The sequence below is a fragment of the Artemia sp. Qi Xiang Cuo genome, chromosome 8 (genome assembly GCF_049724085.1).
Source record: "Artemia sp. Qi Xiang Cuo chromosome 8, ASM4972408v1, whole genome shotgun sequence".
NCBI lineage: Eukaryota > Metazoa > Arthropoda > Branchiopoda > Anostraca > Artemiidae > Artemia > Artemia sp. Qi Xiang Cuo.
In genome coordinates, this window is record NC_142801.1 from 74689889 (window position 1) to 74712430 (window position 22542).

At 37.9% G+C, this 22542-nt stretch overlaps 1 protein-coding gene across 1 annotated transcript in view; it reads right to left on the reverse strand.

Annotated features, from left to right (window-relative positions):
- Dop1R1 (Dopamine 1-like receptor 1) overlaps positions 1–22542 on the reverse strand; it is a 98651-nt gene that overhangs the window by 36717 nt on the left and 39392 nt on the right. The gene's annotated exons all lie outside the window — the stretch shown is intronic.

Sequence of the window (22542 nt, forward strand, 5' to 3'; positions counted from 1 at the left end):
ACTGCTCGTATGTATAACCACAATATAGGAGAACAAAATATAGTAGTGCATGGAAGCCACAGCCTTTAGTCGTCAGATCCTGCACTCTCCTCCGATTTTGAATAATAGTTTTCCCACTGCTCTCAATATAGTTGCTGATGTGGGGTGTGTAGAATATATAGGGTAGACCAAGAGAATCAAAAAATTCAATCGTCTTCATTGTTTGAAAGATGCACAGCAATGACCCGTCAGCACAGTCGACGGACAGCTATTAACAATTATTAAGGTATTGTTACCACTTTGAATTTTTCCAAAAAAGTCCGAGGGCAGACAATAGGATTTGTACTGGGACACGTAGGGATCCATATTAAATACATTGATTATTTGACTGGTGTTCATGGTGCCAAGTGTAGTAGAACACTACCTTCGGGAGTGATTTCCCATAGGTTTCATATTGATTTAGTGAGATTAGTGCAATACTCTCAGCCAATGGGTTGGCAAATGTACTCTCTAAACGCACATTCCCCGTTCGTACTATACTCAATCCTGGGTGCCAGACAAATCCAGTACAATGATACCATGTGTTTTAGCAAACATTTCTTCGGTTATACCATTTTAAAATAGTTGCGAATCATGATCTAGGGTTTGCATGGTCAAATCATACAATGTTCTATAGGATCTATCAAAGGATATATTGTAGACTGGGGTGCCGTTTTCTTTGCAGGCAAGACATGAAAGTCAAAACATCTCAAATTTATGTGGGCATCCAGTCCACGATCCTATTGCACTAGCGCTTTTTACAAATGCCAAAGCAAATTTTGATGGAATTTCGTCATTGATAAAGGATGAGTCGGTGAAGGTGCGTGACCTCATGGCAATATGACGTTGATTGGTGATAGTATGAGGAACAAGTAGTTTAATATTATTTCCACTGGCTCTCAGTTTTTCCACTGCCAAAGCAACAGAACTCATAACTTGTTGTTTGCGTACATGAAATATTGCCGAGGTGAGGGAGAGACTTACATCAGGATTGGCAGCAAGTTCTTTTCTAAATATGAAATTGGATGGTGCAAGCGTTAATTTTATATCCACTTTAACATTGGGTGGTAGCCATTGGGGTATATTAAATATTTCATGATATATTTTTCCAACTAGATTTAATTCACTAGATGTAGCATTTTTAAGTGCATCTGTACTATCAGTATTAGTAATATATTCATATCCATTGGAGGTGCCTCTCAATTCTTTGTATGACTTGGGTGTCATCAGCGTGAATTGCAGATAGCTTGTATAATTTGAGGGATTTTTGCCTGTGCTCACCAGCGTACCATTGATGTAGACACTGATTTGAATAAATAAGTTATGTAATATAAAATTTTCATAGGATATTCCATCGGCAAGAATTAGAAATGTATTATCGGATTTCCGGACTTTCATTTGTAAATCCAAAAATGTCGAAGACATTTCCATAAAGTAGTCTTCATCGGAATAAATTTGAAAGTGGATATTATCGGAGAGGGGTTGTTGAGTATAAAATTGTTCATAGTATCCATGCTTGACACTCACATCAACATTTTCAGCATTGATTAGATTCAATGAGGAGGTGATTGATGGTTGGGAATCCTTATGCGGTAGGTAGGACATCTTAGGAAAAGAAATCTAGTTTTGATCTAACAATTCTCTTCCTGGGGCTTCTTCTTCTACTACTGTTTACAGTACGTGTCGGCTTTTGTCCTTCTTTCCTTTGACAGGGGTGATGTCTTTCGTTTCTGACCTGAGTAGAGACTGATGAGTGATGCATTGTTTCTCGACCTTTTTAAACCTTTTCCATTTTGTTTTAATCTCTCGCCAAGGGTTCGCGCACTGGACCTAAGAATTTCCGTTGCACTTTGTTTAAAATCCTTGCCAGAGCCCCAATCGTATAGTGTAGAGGATACAAAATCTGTTGCAGCCGGTACAAGATATTTTCTAGCCAGAGGTAATGAAGAGCGAAACAGCTTAGCAAACCAACTGCCAAGACCATAGCCAGACATTGTAGTACGCCCTTTGTAATAGTCCATTCCATTGCCCTGTTGTCTTGGGTCAAGAGTATTAAAATAGCAGTCAATATCAGGACAAATGAATACCACTTTTCTATTATTAGACATCTTGTTGTTGAACGATGGGACGAAAATGGCATGTAATCACAGCCAAACCTTTTGATATTGCTAGGGGATCACCTAATTCAGTTCTTAGTGTTAACTGACAGAGTTCCAAATAGGAAGTGTTTACGGGAATATACTGAAGATAGTTTATATTGTAGTGGTGAATATGTTCTTGATTGGTTTTTCGTTCAAGAACCCGTAGGAGGGGAACATTTGAATTACCAACCCGGGATGTTTCCACAAATGAAACGTAGAGAAATATACATGTGTCCGTGGAGAAGGCAGGCGGGTAGGTAGGCACTAGGCAGGTGGGTAGGCACTTTTACCGTTGATTATATTGAGCTTAAAGCCAAGAACATCCTTTAGATTATCATTGAGAATAACCTTTTCATTGGCAATAGGTGAACTAATGTAGATCTTGCCCTCCTCCTTAGAATAGTTGAAATGAAAAGCTCCTTTCTTACGAGCGGAAATTCTTGTATTAATAGAACGACATAAATCATTCATACAGGTGAGTTCCTTATAGGGTAATTCAATATATGGATAATCCATCCAATTGATCTTTTGAATTTGTTCTTGATCACCTGAGGGTGGTGGCGGCCAATCATAGGGTCTAATTTTATCTTCATGTTTACGATCTTTTCTCAGGATGTCGTAGGTATTTTTGAGAATACAGTCGACAAGAGCCACTTCATACTTTCCATTGTCGTCGAATTTGATGGTGGGGGAGAGTTTCGTCCAAAAATCACTTGTTCTATTCAAGTCAATGTAGAGAGGATACGAAATATTTGGACATGAAAGTCATATAGAAATCATTGGACATTGTTAATATTTTCAGCACTGACCCAAGAATCAAAATCAGAGTTGTATCCTAGCCAGCGAACAAGCAAATGTCTCTTGTCCCCATGACTACGACTCTTTAATATCTTTTCAATTTGATAAATTTCGCTAGTGTTTCTAACGTTTTGCAGTTCATATTCATAAAAACCGCCGAGAATCTCATCATCTTTGGTGTCGTGGGCTCGGTGTCCAGGATTTTGGACACTTTTAAAAGTTCAGTGCTCCATAAATAATTCCCCTTTTCAAAAAAATTGGTGGTTCTATTAATTCGAACAGTATCACCAACATTGAATTTCTTCTTCACATTTTTTTCTTTTTCACCATTGGAATATTGCTTTAGAAAAGCATCAAATGTATTTTCACTGCAAAGAACTTCCCGAGGGCTTGAGTTGGACAGAGATCGATAAGGTCGATGGTTATATATCCCCATGATTTTATCTAAATCATGAATAAAAACAGATGTATGTTTCAGCGTACAATATCTTGAAATTGATAGACGAATCGTTCTTATCAATCGTTCAGCCAATGCAGCCTTTATTGGGCTGTGACTATGATAAAGTGTTGTATTATATTTCAATAGTACTTTTTGCACATGAGGATTAACAAATTCGCTACCACGATCCGATTGAATTTTTCTATAGCAATCCTGTTCAAGAATACTTTCTAAAGCCTGAGCAAATTCAACACCTCTCTTTGACCGCAATGGAATGGCATAGGCATAGCGACCAAAGACACTGATTGCCACCAGAATATATTTATAGGGTGCATTGTGACGTCGTTGAATCGCGTCTAGAGTTAAAAGATCAGTTTGCATTATATGCAGAGGGAAAAAGGAATTAGTTTGTCGATATTGTTTGCCACGAAGCCTGCGATTCCGATGCAGAGTGCAACTCAGTTCATTCTGTAGACACTATTTTGCTTTTTTTAATGTGCTGCCAGAGGCAACTTTAGAAAGAGTGGTGGGGGAACTTAGACCTCCCGCTTCACCAATATTTTCATAGACATGTTTCAGAACTTCAACCATTTTGAACGCAAACACGTAGTGTAATGTCCACTCCCCAATTGCACAGTGGAGGGTGAATCAATCCGTCTTCGCTTTTGACTAGCAACCATAGGTGTTATAAAATCATTGCTGCTGCTGCTGTTGCTAGTATTTTCCAATATTGAATCTTCTTGTTTTTTAAATGGTGTTGGTGTTGGCATTGTCAGAGGACTATAGTCTCTTAGTTTATTTTGAATTTTCTTACTGCCAATAAGACTTTTAGGAAAGTTTGATGCATTTAGAAAGGTGTATAGATTATTGTCAAATGATAAAAGTCCTTTGCGAATCATTACGATATCGCAAATTAAATCGAATAGATTTAAAGTTTTTCCCCGAATTATAATTCGTTTCCCTGAGTTATCAACTAGAATTTGATGATCACCACCACTTTCCAACAAGAGATATGATAATACTGTTTTACTCTGTTTTCGATAGGTCACTGGCAATAGGTTTCCAATTGATGTCACTATGGAATTCAATTTCTTCTCATTTGGTTGCAAAGAATTTGGAGGGGATGTTTCCTGTTTAGAGGGATCTGTGATGGCGATGGCGGATCGCTCGCGATAAAGTTTATGTTTTTCCACACGTCGCAATGTATCTTGAATTAAATGCAGTTTTTGTCATCAGCAATGTTCTCATCATTAATGAATTGGCTTAGATTGTCTTCAAAATGTTCGACGGGCGAGAGGACAAGTTCAAATGGTGTTGATTTATAGGGTTTAGCCATTCTCTATAGAAAACTGTTTACAAGTCCTGCAATTATTGGCAGTAAAAGTGTAAAAAAGCTACCGCCCACTTGAAGGAGATATTTTCTTTTAAAAATTTTTTCCTTGTTTTTTCAAGCCAAGGCGCGTACAATGGAACGATGTTACTTTGTCTGTTGTCTAACACCTTCTGGCAAGTGTACATGGCCCTCAGTTAAATTTAAACAAAGTTCAGATATTAGATTAATGAAATCATTGTCAACACCATGTTTGAGTATGGCCTTCCTGAGTGGAGGTTTTGAAGTATCTAAAACGGAAAATAAATGCCGTTGTTCGTGTAGTTTCTTCAGTGTCATAGAGGCAACTAATAGCTTTTTCTACTGTTCACCGGAAGATATACAGTAATTTCATTGTCGAAAATGTCGGTGACTACACGTAGATCCTAGGGTGTGCTCTGATTAATATCTAATAAAATGTAGCCGTAGGGCTTATTTGTCGCCTGAGTGTACACTGACAGCAGAAATTTAGGGGCGCATGGGTATATTTGCTTATTGAGAGCTATTAGCGAGCTAGAATCACGAACAACTCGATAGATAATATAGATGGTGCAATTCAAAGAAAGGGTTCTCATACATTTGCTCTGATGAAACAGATGGTGTAGAACTAGAGTTATGGAAATCTCTTCATGATGAGAGCGAACGGTGAACAGCTGTAGCATTTCCTTTGAGAACTGTTCAATGAATTCAGCCAAATAATCAATAATCAGCCACGAGTTTGGTTCAATACTATTAAAAACATCAAGTCCCCGTATGAATTGTATTGTTATGGGTGTGGTAATAGCTTTTATTTGATCATAGGACTCCAGTCAAATACTATATCAATAATAAATTTTCTTTGGTTTTTCTAAAAACATTTTATTACAATTTTGAATTATTTTAGCTAAAAGTGTTTTTTCCCCGACATTGATGGACCACACAGAAACGATCTGAATGGTGTTTTAAATTGATACATACTGCTGCTGTTGACAACTGTCGGACTACAACTAACTGTAAATCATACCTGTCCAATGGATAAGTAGTAGTAATTATTTCCCCATATACTTATCTACGTTAACATGAACAACAACAAAAACAATATTTCATTTATTTATTCAACATGAAAACTCTATTTGTTCAACATGAACAATATAAAAAAAACACTTGTTCAACAAGAACAAAAACTCTATTTGTTCAAACATTATTAACATGAAAATATGACACTTCTGTTCAAACTTAAAGAACAACATTTATTATAAAAACACTTTTGTTCATCAAGAACAGCAACAACAACACTTATTGTCATAAAAACACTTTTTTGGTTCAGCATCACTATTTGTACAACATCACTATCTGTACATTAGCACACTTTTTGTAAAACACTTGAAAAAAAAAAAACATGAGCATGAACATGAACTTTAAAAAATAGCAGAGTTGAACATTAAGAATTTAAAAGATCCCTCCAGCCTCCGGGGAGCCACGGGGGCGAAGGCCGGACGCGGGTGGGACCCCCCCTCCCCCGGGGGAAAAACTGTATACAATAGTCGTCGTTGTCACTGCCGCTGCTACAGGTTAGGTTGGGTTAAGGTTAGGTTTCGGTTAGGGTTGGGTTAGAGTCAAACTCAGGTTAATTTATCCAGACCAAGTTGATTGCGGTAGTCTATGCATTCAACCCGGTCTGAAATACGGTAGTGGCCATGGGGTAGTACACTTACACCATTCTCGAGCACAAAGACTTTGTCAGATATGCATGACATTGCATTCTTTTCCACTCTTACAGTATAATTTCTATACTGTAGAGAGCGAATTGCAAGCACTTGTGCTCTCGGCACTAGGATACTTTCTACACAGTCTCTGTACACACTCATGTTGAAATTGATCTTTGCCAAATGTGTAGGCACCCCTTTACACGCCTGCTTTACATCCCTATTATGAGTTTCACCGCAATAAACTTTAGGACCCGGTAACACCCCCTGGATATCAAATCACTCACCGTATCTGATTTTAACATTAGTAGTTGGTTGGGGGCTTGACGTTTCACCAACTCGGGGTAGAGGGACGGATTCCAGTTAGAGAAATCCATCCGCGAGCTGATGTGTTCCCCATTTTCTAAATCCCCCAATAAGTCCCCGGTTTTTACCTTTAACAGCAGAGAATCTGTATCCCCATAGTAAACTAGAACCTCCCCCTCACTTGGTCATTGCACCTTGTACATATTGTAAAAAAACGACAACTAGAGCATTTTAGAAATTTCAAGTACTGAACTACCTCCTGCTCTATTCTTGATCAGTACCACATTTCTCTTTTTCCTGTGTAGAAGAACCATGCCAGCCTCTATGCTCGTGAACGATGTAAAATTGGGGTTGGCAATGATCCATGCACACTCTTGAGGGTCAGTCACGACGTCACAACGAGATCTGTTGCGTACGCTTTCACACATTTTGCCAAACGCTGAATTTAGAATGAGTTTGTACATTTCTTTCTCTATTTTGGAGTTTGCCCGAGAGCGTTTATCAACAGAGGTATCAATAAACGTCTTTAAGTAGGGTTTCTGATTGAATTGCAGGACCCTACGCATTTTGGTGATCTTGAAACCATTGTTCACCCTTCAGTGCAAAAGCACATGATAAACAACAATTTTCTCTTTAGGGTCCATATCTGCAATCAGTTTCTGCTTAGAGGGGGTCCAGTGCATCCCCATATCCTCAACCAATGATCGATTTTAGGGGCTCAGCGAGTCCCTGGTCACTGGTCGATTGATACAGGGAAAAACAAATCTCTGACTGAATCATGAAGCGCCAATGAAATGCGCCCGTCAATTTCAAAGAACCACCCTTGTGGCCCATTATCCTCGACGGTGTTAATGTCGGGGAAATCACATGGATTCTCAAGCCATTTATATTTCCCACACAGCAAAGAGTAGTGAGACATCGCCGAGGGGTACAATGAGTTCATGTCCAAGAACACTGCATTTGACTTTGCACCGGTGCTGTTTTGTCCGCTTGGATTGGTTGTCAAAACGCGATCCCCATGAAAAACATACCCACCCCTCATTGATCTTTCTACAAAAAGGTGTTGATCCACATCGATTATTAAGCCTATTTCCTCCCTACTAATTTTTAAAATCAAGTCCATCGCCAAATGTGGTGTGGAAAAATAATAGCCTATATCTAGTCCAAACTCTGAATAGATTTGGTCTGTGTTCTTGCAGACAATGTCTAACAGAGTTAAAACGTCACTCGCCTAGTACAGTCTACAATAATCCCACCCATTTTTACAATTCCCCTTAGACCACACCTTCTTGGCAAATTCATATTCCTCGGCTGTGCATTCACTGTTGGTGAGGGAAATATAGAAAGCTTCAATTGGAGGTAGTTTCACCTCGCTTAAGCGAGCGCAAGAACAGTAATAGTCGTATGCATATACACCTTTACAGGTCAATAGGTCGTATATTTCACTTTCTGGAAAGTGCTGTTTAAGCAATGGAAAACTATCAAAATTGTTGCTTTTCTGTACTTGAATCAATTGACTCAATGACTTGGGAAAAAAACTGAAAGAATCTAAAACCCTGATTATATTTCGGCACGTATGCCCATTATTTACTACCTGCCATTTCAGCTCAAGAAGCACTAGCTTCTCTGCTGATTTGGGAATGATGTTATAGGTAAATAAATTATTTACCCATGGACTATCTACTCCCCCTCCCTCCCTGTGCATACTTGCCAGTGCCGGTAAAATAAATTTTAAATCGCAATTTGAATTATGAATAAAAACTGGAATAAAAAACTGCTGGCTAACGTTTATGTTGCACGATTGATGCACTACCCCTCTAAAATTACTACCCCCAGAGGATATTTCCTTCCACAAGTGGTCGTGATCTCTGACTTTCCCCTTCCCCCCTCTTTTCCCTTTCCCCTTATCCCCCTCTTCAAACTCCCCCTTACAAACCCAACATATTTTTTGATTTTTAATCGCGAGACGATCCTCTGCAGACAGCACCATTGGGTAATGCGTATTTCTCAAACGAGAAATAGCGCCATTACCGGTGTCAATTAATTTAGTCAGTGCCTTGACCATACACTCTCCCTCATCGAACATTTCAACTATTTCTAACAACTGCATATTGTTAGAACTGTCTCTTTGCTCGTGGGCGTAGGAGACTGCAATAGCTTGATGTTCTTTGATTCGGTTCGGAAATCGAAGATTGTTCACTTCCACTAACTTCGCTTCACAATCCAACGAGATTTTATTGCTCTGGAGGAGGGTGTTTTGAAAATTTTTAAAACGTAAAATGGCCCTATCCCCTGAAACTGTTTCCACTGACTGGTAGCCATGCCGTCTACAATGCTTCATATGATCCCGTAGTTTTATATCTCTACGGAATCAAGACAGGCATGTTGGACAGTAGAAATATCTAACCGCCCCTTTTTACCCTCCCCCAGAACCCTACTAATGTCTGTAATTGGGTTAATATGGCCAATTGAATTGGGGTCACTAGGTGGTGTGTATAACAACCATACCCAGTGTTTCACCAATTCAATCGACAGGCGTCTTACCGGCAACACCACCCCCTTTTTTTAGAACGAACCCCATCTTCAAATTAGGTTTCATACTGAACCACAGTAACGCCGATATTTAAATGGGCATTGGCCCTTTCAAAATATCAATAGACCTGAGCGTTTCTGGGTATTTCCCCTCTAAACAAGAAAAATCTACAATGGTAAAATCGGACCCCTCCTTCCCATGTACAGTCCAGTAATCTAAATTCGTCTTTGTAGCGCCATCTTTCAAAGGCCGGAAAGCTGAAATGAGGAAAGCGTACTTGAAATATTTTTGAGCTGTTTCAAAACAGATTCGCTGGACACCTCGACAACCCTCTAAATCGGGATTATATTTTAATTCAATTGCCCTCTCAGACGCCCCACCCCCTATTAAAATAAAATCTTTTTTAAATTTACAGATATTAACGCTTAAATTTTCAACAAATAAAACTACAGACCGGCTCCCGTTTTCGTTATAATTCTCGAGATGCGTAATAATATGGCCTATCCACTCTAAAAAAACACCCTCAAAATTAACTAAATTGGAATAGACCACTCGTATCTCGGTATTTACATAATGATGATAAACCTCACTTTTCCCCTCATTTAAAGAAAATACCTTTAAAACAATAGAAACCTTAATTGAATCCCTACCTCCTCCCCAAAACTGAATGTGGTTTTCTAGCAGTGCGCGAATTCTATCTACATATTCATGAACAATTTCTACATGATCTAACACAAAATTATCACCCAAAGGTGAATTAAAAGGATCTCCAAAAGTTACAATTTAGACAACTATTGCATTTCAAATTGTGTTTGAGAGTTGAAACTCAGGAAATGAAGTAAATTGGATATTACCCTCCCCCACCTTCTCCCCCTCTTGTATATTATCACCACCTCCTCCCACACATTGTTCAATTATAGGGCTATGGGAAGTCACTTCAGTTGTTTGAAGTGGAAGTATGTTATCAGTGGGGGGAGGGTTCCCTGTTAATTCATTTGTAAAATCCTCTAAAATTTGTAAGGTGTTTGGACTCAAGTCCCCCTGCTCAACTTTGCTATTATCAACATTAAAATAATCAGTTAAAAAATCATTAGTGTTAAACGCTATTTCAAGTGAATTACCATTGATATGTAAATTGTTGCAGAGCTCCACAGGCGCGTCTTCTTCTCCAACTGACGAACAGGGGGAAGATGGCGAATATGGAACCAATAAAACCTATAAAAGATAATAGCTAATTTTCAAAGTGTCTAAATCACTCCTATTTTTGAAAAATTGGATTATTATTAAAAAAACGCGCTTAGCAGTAGCATTTAGTTCCCTACTCTCTATGTGTTCTGAAAGTTCCACCTTAATACAATCTAAAGGATGACATAGAAGGTTTGATTTTTTTCATACAACTCCTCAAAAACTAATTAATACTAATACTCTATATCTGCTTTGGAAAAAAACGAGGTCTTTAATTGATACCCTATCCCTTTCTGGCCATACAGTTTATAACGCAACATACAGTTTGCTACGAGGAAATTATGATCGGAATATAGTGACTTTTTTGGCTTCACTATGAGAATTCAACAGACTGAATGTATACAATAATTAACCTGATTTAAAAGGGGGAACAATGTCTTTTAATATTTCTGACACGCTTTTACTGTGATGAAATGAATCGATTGTTGGAAGACCCCTTAAAACTATAATATTCTAGCGAAAAATAGCATTTTGAGATAAAAAGACTCTCTAACAGTAAACTAGAAATTAGCTAAAAATATTATTATGAGGTTGAAAAATAGCGAAGATGCCTACAGTGGGCAGAGAAAATAGAAAAGATTAAAAAAAGAGCGGTTTCTTTGACAGGTAAAAAAATTACATTATATTTAGATATCTCTGAGGGGAGGGGGCAGAGAAATTTAAAAGATGAGGTGGGGGATTATAGAGAAAATAACATTTTAATATCTCTGACACACTTGTACAGAGTTGAAAAATGGGTTTGTTTAGAAATTTCTATAACCAGGTAGAAATGCTTACATTTTTATATTCCGACTGCATTTGTGTGCCTGAAGGCCCTGGCATAGCATGCTGGAGGGCAACCTCCTGACCTTGTGTAAGTGGGGCAGCTCTTGAAGGCCCAGGCAACGCATGATGGAGGGTGGACGGGCCGGCGGCGTTATGTTCTTGCGCAGATTGGGCTGCGGCTTGTGCAGCAGGGGCAGTGACGGTACGGACTTGTGTAGTCGAGCCAGTGATGTCACGGGCTTGCACAGATGCAATGACGGCAATGCCACTGGCAGGCTTCATTGGGTCCTGATTGGATTGGACTTGGGCAGGCATCAATTGCTAGGAGGGCCTGGGCCAGTGGCCATACCAAGTAACTGTTACCTTCGCAGGGGTTTTATAATTACCTCTTGCTCTTTTTTCAGGTGGAGGTGCAAATTCTTCATAATTGTCCTTACAAAAAGGAAAAATTTAGTATTGAAATAATTTTTCCCTTTTTTTTACAGAAGAAAAATTAGTGACCCCCCCCGCCCCCTAACCATAATTTTGTCTAGAAAGCATTTATCATAAAGAAGCCCCCTCCCCTAAGCCGAAAAAGCAAAGCAAAAAGTAAAATTTTACGAGAAATATACTAAGCTTGGAAATCATACGTTTTTATTGCATATCTTTTGAAAAAAATAAAACTTGACAATCAGTAATTCGTGGCCTTAGGATAGAAATCAATGTTTCTATTTTTACCATTTAGAAATTTTTTTTTTAATGTTCCAGTCTATAGGCTTTAAAATAGAAAAAAAGCTTGCTAACCCAGCAGCTTATAGGCCTAAAATTTACGATCTTAGACGTAAATGCTATTCAATTTACACTTAATATAGTCTTCATGCAACTGCTAAAGACTTTTCTTTCTAGCCTTGTATATCAAAGTTAAAAAACCATAGTTTTCACGCTCTCTCCTGGGAATATAAAAGAAACTTTATCGAAAGAAAGCTAGAAAAAAGGAATAATGGCTCTCGTTTTCCGGCGAGACCTTTCAAGATGTATCTAAAAAATATTCACTCTAAACAGATTTTAGCATCCCCCCTCCCCCTTTCACATATTTCCCCCCTTTTTTACATAATGTCCTTAAAAATATTTGTTAGCAATTATTTTGGGAAATAACTCGCTTCATTCTTCCATACAGATTGTGAACCCACAAGCTTAATAGACAGCAATCTCTTTCTGCGTGAAACTGTTTTAAATTTGACGGGAAAAAGTTTTTTTTTTTAGTGGAAGCTTTTTCTATCCAAATTCATAAGGATTTAGCAAAGCAGGATATACACTTTAAAGGGTTCAATAATTACATCTGTTTAAATTATTGCGGAAATGCTTAAGTCAAGTTAACTACGGCTTAAATGGCAACAGTATATTAATAGCTAAGGGTTGACAGAAGTTGACTGTCAATTTTAGATAGGCTTCCAGAAAGAATAAATTTATCAAAAACAGAATTATTTCTATTGGAAGAATTAAAGTCATAAACAGAGAGGGGTGTGGAGGGGTGAGGTTAGGTCTACTTGGTAAAAAAGAACATATTTTACGCTCTCTAGCGAGTATAAACAATGTATAGTGGAGTTTGTATTGTGTGTGTGTGTGGGGGGGGGGTTACCTGAATTTGAATATATTGTGGGGGCTATGTAAAATGATTTTATTTGAAAATAAAGTATGAAAATTTACTAAACAGAACTCACATTGTTAGTCGTTGTATCCAGAGTATCCAAATCAATAATATCCAATGTTATATCCATAGTGTCACAGAACTTTCTGAAAGTTTAATCACAAAGCATGTTCGTTATATACGAAATCTCAAGGGCGAATTGTGATCTAATGGGAAACCATATGTAACCGGCTCCCTGATTGGCTTAGAGAAAGACATCTTATGTAACCGGTTCCCTGATTGGCTTAGAAGGGGACACGTAATCCTGTTTCCCGTTATCAGATCAATACATTCTCCCCACTTATTATGTAATCAATTTCTCAGAAATTTAGTTCCTCATCGATTACGCAATCAATTTCTCGGAAATCCATTTCCCCCCTCTTGTCCTATATCAATATATAACTTCCCCACCGTTAATGCGCATGAACAAACTTCACTCCGGAGACAATACACTTGGAAACAACAAATAAATCGACCTTGAAAGAGGTGTCATTGACCCCATTAGAATCAATTAACCATGAAAATTCATCAAAGTGAGAAAAATCCTGTTTTTTCATTCTCAGTGACAAAAACCATAAAAAAATGCATACATTATGTGCGCCCGGGAGATATTCTGCCCTTCCTACAAGCATCTCTTCCATAAGAACTATATATGCCCCTAGAGCATTACTCATAATGCCTGCCTCTGGGTCCTGGTGGGTTCCGTCGACACAGAAATTCGTCTTATCTGACCTTTGAACTATTTTTAATGAAATGGGTATTATAAAAATTTTATCGGATGGGCTTGGGGAAAAAAGAGTGTATGTGGGGGGGGGGGCTAGTTGCCCTCGCATATCTTTTGACTCTTAAAAATTGAACTAGAACTTTAAATTTCCAATCAAATGAGGCCCCACTGAAGTTTATACGAGCATCCCTTTCATAGGAACCATATACGCCCCCAGGACAACACTTACAACGTCTAACCCCCGGGCTCTGGAGGAAGTTTTTGTTATTTAATTTTTGAACAATTTCCAAAACACTGGCTATCTCAAAATTTGTAGTGGACAGGTTTTGGGAAAAAAGAACGTAGGAGGGAAAGTTTAACTCTCTTGACTCTTAAAAAGTGAACTAGAACTTTTAATTTCCAAACAAATGAGCCCTCTAAGAAGTTTATACGAGCATCCCTTTCATAAGAACCATACATGCCCTTAGGGCATAACTTAGAAAGCCATCCTCTGTGCCCTGGGGAGATCTATTGACACCAGATTTTTTCTTATCCGACCTTTGAATTATTTTTAACAAAATTTCTATCTCAAAATTTTCATCAGATGTATTTTGAAAAAGAAGGCATGGGGAGAATAGCTTCCCTCGGATCTCTTATGACAATTAAAAACTGAGCTCGAACATTCAAAATTCAATCAAATGAGCCCTCTCTGAAATTTATACGAGCATCCCTTTCATACGAACAATATATGCCCCAGGGCATAACTTAAACGCCTGCCCCCGGGCCCTTGGGGGTTGTGGTGACACCTGAGTTTTTGTTATCTGACTTTTGAGCAATTTTTTACTTAATGCTTATCTCAAAATTTGTATTGGATGCATTTTGGAAATAGGGGCAGGGGGGGGGGGGCTAGTTGCTATCCAATCTCTTTTTACTCTAAAACTGAACTAGAAATTTAAATTTCCAATCAAATAAGCCATCCCCAAATTTTATACGAGCATCCCTTCAGTAAGAACCATATATTCCCCCAAAGCATAACTTAAAACACCTGCCCTCGGGTCCTGGGGGGCTGTGTTGACCCCTGAGTTTTCTTTATATGGTCTTTGAACTATTAAAAAAAAGCGATCTAAAAGATCTTATCGGATGGGTTTGAGGAAAAAAGGGTGTGGAGACTAGGTGCCTTCCAATCTCATTTCACTTTTAAAAAGTGAATTAAAACTTTCAAAATCCAATCAAATTATCCCTCTTTGAAGTTAATAGGAGCATCCCTTCCATAAGACCCATATATGCCCCCAGGGCAAAGCTTAAAACGCCTGCCCTTGGGCTCTGGTGGGTTATGTCGACACTGTAATTTTTGTTATATGATCTTTGAACTATTTTTAACAAAATAGCTATCTTAAATTTTTTATTAGATGCATTTGGGAAAAAATGTTTTTTTTTTTTTTTGGGGGGGGGGGCGGGGAGCTGCTTACCCTCCAATATCTTTTGACACTTAAAAAGTGAACTAGAACTTTCAATTTTCAATCAAAAAGTCCTCTCTGAAGTTTATACGAGCATTCCATCCATAAGAACCATATATGCCCACCAAGGCATAACTTATAACCCTTGCCCCTGAAGACAGTAGGGAGATTATCCTGCTCAAAAATAAAATTTCCAGAACTTTCAATTACGTTGAAAGAAAAGGCTATGTCAAAGTTTTAATTGAATGTGTTTGGGGAAATGGTGGGAGTAGAAGGGGTGTCAGTTGCCTTAAAATCACTTTTGACTATTAAAAAGGGAACTAGACATTTAAATTTCAAATCTAATGAGCCCTTTCTGAAGTTTCTACGACAACGTTGTCTATACAAAACCTTATATGCCCCCAGGGCATAACTTGCAACCCTTGTCCTGACAGCTGTGGGGCAGTTGTCATCCTCAAAGACCTAATTTCCAGAACTTAAAACTACGTTTAATAAAATGGCTATCTCAAAATTTTTATTGGATGTGTTTGGGGAAAAGGTGGGCGTGACAGGAGGGTTAGTTGCCCCCCCAATAACTTTCGACTATTAAAAGGGCAGTAACCCTTTGAATTTCAAATTGAATGAGCCTTTTTTGACGTTCTATGACAACGCCTTCTATAAAAACCTTATATGCCCCCAGGACATAACTTAAAACCTTTGCCCTGAGGGTTGTGAGGGAGTTTCCTCCTCAAAAACATATTTTCTATCTGGAAATCAACTACGCTGAACAAAATTGCTATCTCAAAATTTTGATTGGATGTGTTTGGGGGAATGATGGGCGGGGGGGGGGGGGAAGCTAGTTGCCCTCCAATCACTGTCGACTAAAAGGGCACTATCCCTATGAATTTTCATTAGAATAAGCCTTTTTTGAAGTTCCTACGACAACACCTTCTATCAAAACCTTATATGCCCCCAGGGCATAACTTAAAACCCTTGCCCTGAAGTTGGTGGGGAAGTGTCCTCCTCAAAAATACATTTTCTATCCGGAAATCAACTACGCTGAACAAAATGACTATCTAAAAATTTTGATTGGATGTGTTTGGGGGAATGGTGGGTGTGGGGGGGGCGAGTTGCCCTCCAATCACTTTCGCATTTTAAAAAGGGCACTAGCCCTTTGAATTTCCAATCGAATGAGGCTGTTTTGAAGTTTCTACGACAACGCCTTCTATAAAAACCTTATATGCCCCCAGGGCATAACTTAAAACCCTTGGCCTGACGGTTTTGGGGGAGTGTCCTCCTTAAAAACAGATTTTCCATCCGGAATTCAACTACGCTTAACAAAATGGCTATCTCAAAATTTTTATTGGATGTGTTTGGGGGACTAAGGGGCGGGGGGGGGGGCTAGTTGCCCTCCAATCATTTTCGACTATTAAAAAGAGCTCTAGAACTCTTGATTTCCAAGCAAATGAGCTCCCTTTGAAGTTTTGACGACGACCCCTTCCATATGAAGTGTCTCTGGAAAAAAATAAAAGTAAATAAATAATTAAACATTGGAGCCGTATGGCCTTTACTATAGGCACTGATACAGCGTTGCCTCTGATAAGAATGGGGCTTATACTCACGCAGTTTCTTCTGAGTGCGCGTGCTGGTGATTGAAAAGAGTATTTGAACTCAGTGAGGCTAATGGTCCCGTACATGGCATCTTCCGGCCATTATAAGTATGCTGAGTGTTTGATGATATACTTGAAAGAAATGCAAGACATTTCAGAAGGAATACGAGCAGAATTTTTGTCCAGCTTTTTTAATGTCAAGCGCAAAGAATGATCAATGAACCTTGTGCCACCTGATCATGACCTTGAATCCAGCCTAAACTTAGAAGCTAAGCAAAAAATTGGCATTAAAGATATAACTCTAAGCCTGTTTTCCGTCTCAAAGTGGACAGCTACAGGGCCATTTTGTGCAAAAGTTTCAAGGGCTTTGTGCCAACTGGCCAGAATTGAACGGCTAAGTGAATTTGAGAATAAACCGGCGAGGGCTGAGAAAGTTTAAATCGACAATTATGTTGAAGAAGTTATGATGAAGAGACCTTGACTAACATAATGACATATGAAGTGGCTGAGAAAGCAGTTGGAAAGGAAATTCTAGCGTAGCTGCTGAAGACATCGGCCTCAAAGCTATTGAAGGATTTCTGAGTGGGAAAATTTCTCAAATATTAAAGTTAAAACCATTGACACGCCAAAAAACTGGTTACTGCAGTCAAAAGGGTACCTGTGACAGCATTACAGAAACTTGATCTTATTAAAAAGGTCATGCTGGCATGCCAAGGGGGTCAAGGATCTCCAGTGGATGTTCTGGGAAAATCTTATTGGACGAATTGCTTCCATTTTCAAATAGCATTTTTGAAGAAAAAGAAGGCGTTCGGAGACTACGTAGTGGTACAAAATCAGTTTTGCTATATCTATTCAAGAACTATTTGAATGTAGACTCGTGGCCAACTGTAATAGCGGACCACCAAACCTGCAAAAAAGTGGGAGTGGTTGTTGATTGCATGCCATATTTTCGGTTTCAGAAGCCAATTGACAAAGAGACTTTGAAATGTTTCTCTCAGAGGATATTTCAGAAATTTCTGGATATTTCACCTGCAGACGCTCGACAGTTGCTTGTGGTTGCAGTTAGGTATGACGGGCTTTTGGGTCACATGGATCCCTCTGGCTCTTCTGGGTGCCTCAAAGATAGTAGTGGGAGCCATGAACGAAGAGGCGAAAAATTGTTGACAAAACCATTTCTATGACAGAGACAATAATGCTTTAAAATTAAATGCTATTCTCAAGAATTCCAAGTGTAAAGCAAAGATAATCGAATTAGTGTTTGCAGAATGGAAAATTAGTGCATTCCCAGAAGTGATTTCAGCATTTTTGCGGAAGGAGGCTTTTCAGAGAGAAAGAGCGTGGTGAGGCTCCAGATGGATGAAGTTCCTGTCGCTATTTCAGAGCTTCAAAACACTCAAGAAGAGGCCGACACTCACATAGTGCTTCATGTTGCATCTTGCCCAGGGAATGGGTGTTCCAAAGCTATTGATCTTGCTAATGACGCAGACATTATTGTGATTTTTTCCCGAAAAAATAGTTCTAGTTCATTGTGTGGCAAAATCCAAACCAACTTAATGGTTATCCTGTTTGGCCCTATTGCATTGTTTGAGTGGTTGAGATACGACCAGTTTTTTTTTTTACTCCAAAGGAAAAAAGACATTTCTGAGTAAAAGTGTGAGTGGATTATTGGAAGCTACGGCTATATATAAATGTTTTTATTTTTATAATTTTAATAAATCAAATAATTTTAACATTTTGATTACTAAATATCAGGATATGTATATTAAACTGACAATACATGTTCATTTGTATTATTTCAGTAAAGTGCATATTTTGTTCTGGCCTTGGGAAGGCATAAGGGTTTAGCGCCCAACTTATGTTAATTTCTGCTCGTTTTGAGTTTGACTCGGTTATTTATTCTAATTTCTGTTCGTTTTGGGTTTCATTTATTTATGAATGCTGATTTGTGGTAGTTTCACACTTGGTAGATTATTTGATTTTATTTTTGCTCATTTTTTGTTTAATGGAGTTCTTTACTTTTCTTTGAAAAACTTATTTTGTGGAAAAAGTTTTTTAATTAATTTCTGTTCGTTTTATATTGACATAAGTAGAAAGGGGGTCGCCAGTCCCACGATGACCACGTGGTTTATGGTTTTCTCACTGAGAATGAAAAAACAGGAATTTTCTCACTTAAAAAAACATGAATTTTCTCACTTTTATGGTTGTTTTCTTGGATGGTTATGTGTGTTGGTCAATTTATTTGATGTTTTTCATGGATGTCAACAGCACTTCATGTCTGTTTTTTGGTTTTGTCAGTGAGAATGAAAAAACAGGAACTTTCTCACATTTATGGATGTCAACAGCAATTTATGTCTGTTTTATGGTTTTTGTCAGTGAGAATAAAAAAACAGGAACTTTCTCACATTTATGGATGTCAGCAGCAATTTATGTCTGTTTTATGGTTTTTGTCAGTGAGAATGAAAAAACAGGAACTTTGTCACATTTATGGATGTCAACAGCAATTTATGTCTGTTTTATGGTTTTTGTCAGTGAGAATGAAAAAACAGGAACTTTCTCACATTTATGGATGTCAACAGCAATTTATGTCTGTTTTATGTCTTTAGGCGAACCTAACCTGAGAAATTTATTTACATAATCGGTGGAAGATTTATTGATTCACGAAGGGGAACAGGTTTCTTTAAGAAACAAACATGGCTTCTTTGATCTTTGGGCTAACCTAATCTGAGAAATTGATTTACATAATCGCTAGGGGAATGTATTGATTCACGAAGGGGGAATTAAGAAACATTATGGCTTTCTTTAATCTTAGGTCTGAGGGACAAACGTTCTTTAGGTCAGAGAGAAAAATTAATATTCTATTTTTAAATAGGGCTTCATTGATCTTTACTGTCAGGAATTAGAAATAACATCACTTGTTATCTTGGAATTATGCGGGAGGCTAAAGAGATAGAAATTCTATTTTTAAATACGGCTTCACTGAGCTTTAAGTAGGAGAGATAAATTGATATTCTAACGAAACCTTAATAGTGTAGCTAGGAACATTTATGAGATGAAGAGATTAACGTACGAAAGGGTTTCCTAGAAATTTGAAATGTGAAAGCACAGAGATGCCAAAAACAAAAGGAACACGCTGAGATTACTTTTAGGGGATTATTTGGGTGAAACGGTTTTAGACATTTTAGGGAATTATTTCGGCGAAACAGTTAGAGACATTTTAAAAGATGATTTTAGAAAAGGTTTTAGAGGAAGTTTTGAGTGTGGTCGTTATAGTAAACAAGTTCTATTTGAACAGTGTCGTGAGGTCCTCTACCCCAACCCCAAAGGGCCCGATCACCCTACCCCGATCCAAAGGGTTCCAATCCCCATACCCCAATCCTGAAGGAACCCCCCGGTCCCCAAAGGTTCCCCGGGCTCCCACCTGGCCCCCCCAGACCCCCAAAGGCCCTCCCCGGGCCCCCAAAGAGTCCCCTCCATATTTTTTAATACTTTTTTAAGGCTTTATTATATCTTTTCAGAACAAGTTATTTTCTTAATGTCCATCCTAAACCCATTTTACAAGTTGAAATGGGCGAAACCATTTTAGGCATTTTAGGGAATTATTTTGGCGAAACAGACATTTCAAAAGATGATTTTAGAAGATGTTTTAGAAGAGGATTTGAGGGTGAAACTCTGTGGTCGTTATAATACCCAAGTTCCATTTGAACAGTGTCGTGAGGTCCCCTACCCCAATCCCAACGGCCCCCGGTCCCCCTAATGCACATCGAGCCCCCAAAGACCACCGGAACCCCATCCCCCCCATTTTTTAAAAATAATTTTTGAATTTTTTTTTAACATGGTATTTTTTTATATCAACCCTTTTCCAACTTGAAGTACTTATCTTTTTCACTCACAACTATACTTTACAGCTTTTTGGATACCACAACACCAAGAAATACTTTTCAAAGACCATTTCAGAGCAAGTTACTTTCTTAATGTTCCTCCTAGATCCATTTTGCAACTTGAAGTACTTATCTTTTTCACCCACAACTATACTTTACAGCTTTTTGAGTGTCCCAACACCAAGAAATACTTTTCAAAGACCATTTCAGAGCAAGTTACTTTCTTAATGTCCCTCCTAAACCTATTTTCCGACTTGAAGTACTTATCTTTTTCACCCACAACTATACTTTACAGCTTTTGGATACCTCAACACCAAGAAATAATTTTCAAAGACCATATCAGAGCAAGTTACTTTCTTAATGTCCCTCCTAAAGCCATTTTCAACTTGAAGTTTCCCCCACAACTATACTTTACAGCTTTTTGAATGTCCCAACACCAAGAAATACTTTTCAAAGACCATTTCAGAGCAAGTTACTTTCTTAATGTTCATCCTAAACCCATTTTGTAACTTGAAGTACTTATCTTTTTTACCCACAACTATAATTTACAGCTTTTTGGATACCTCAACACCAAGAAATACTTTTTAAAGACCATTTCAGAGCAAGTTACTTTCTGAATGTCCCTATTAAACCCATTTTCCAAGTTGAAGTACTTATCTTTTTCACTCACAACTATACTTTACAGCTTTTTGGATACCTCAAAACCAATGAAATACCTTTCAAAGACCATTTCAGAGCAAGATACTTTCTTAATGTCCCTCCTAAACCCATTTTACAACTTGAAGTATTTATCTTTTTCACTCACAACTATACTTTACAGCTTTTTGGATACCTCAACGCCAAGAAATACCTTTCAAAGACCATTTCAGAGCAAGTTACTTTCTTAATATCCCTCCTAAACCCATTTTGCAACTTAAAGTACTTATCTATTTCACACACAACTATACTTTACAGCTTTTTGGATACCTCAACACCAAAAAATACCTTTCAAAAGGCATTTCAGAGCAAGTTACTTTCTGAATGTCCCTCCTAAACCCATTTTCCAACTTGAAGTACTTATCTTTTTCATCCACAACTATACTTTACAGTTTTTTGGATACCTCAACACCAAGAAATACCTTTCAAAGACCATTTCAGAGAAAGTTACTTTCTTAATATACCTCCTAAACCCATTTTGCAACTTAAAGGACTTCTCTTTTTCACCCACAACTACACTTTACAGCTTTTTGGATACCTCAACACCAAGAAATACTTTTCAAAGACCATTTCAGAGCAATTTACTTTCTTAATGTCCCTCCTAAACCCATTTTCCATCTTGAGGTACTTATCTTTTTCACTCACAACTGTAGTTTACAACATTTTGGATACCTCAACACCAAGAAATACCTTTCAAAGACCATTTCAGAGCAAGTTACTTTCTTAATGTCCCTCCTAAACCCATTTTCCAACTTGAAGTACTTATCTTTTCACTCACAACTATACTCTACAGCTTTCTGGATACCTCAACACCAAGAAATACTTTTCAAAGACCATTTCAGAGCAAGTTCCTTTCTTAATGCCCCTCCTAAACCCATTTTCCAACTTGAAGTACTTATCTTTTTCACCCACAATTATACTTTACAGCTTTTTGAATGCTCCAACACCAAGAAATACTTTTCAAAGGCATTTCAGAACAAGTTCTTTTCTTAATATGCTTCTTAAACTAATTTTACAAATTCTAAATGTTTCCATAGTAGATAGAAAAATCTATATCATAGCTGTGAATATTTTCACGAAAGATAAGCAGTTCTATTTCAATTTTAAATTTTCTCAATGAAGTGAAGAAAAGTTCAAGTTCTCTTCTGAATTTTCTCAATGAAAAAGAAATTAGTTTTTATTTAATTCTATTTATTTCACAAAGACATAAAGAAATTTAAAGTTCAATTCTAATTTTTCGGTGGAAGATAGAAA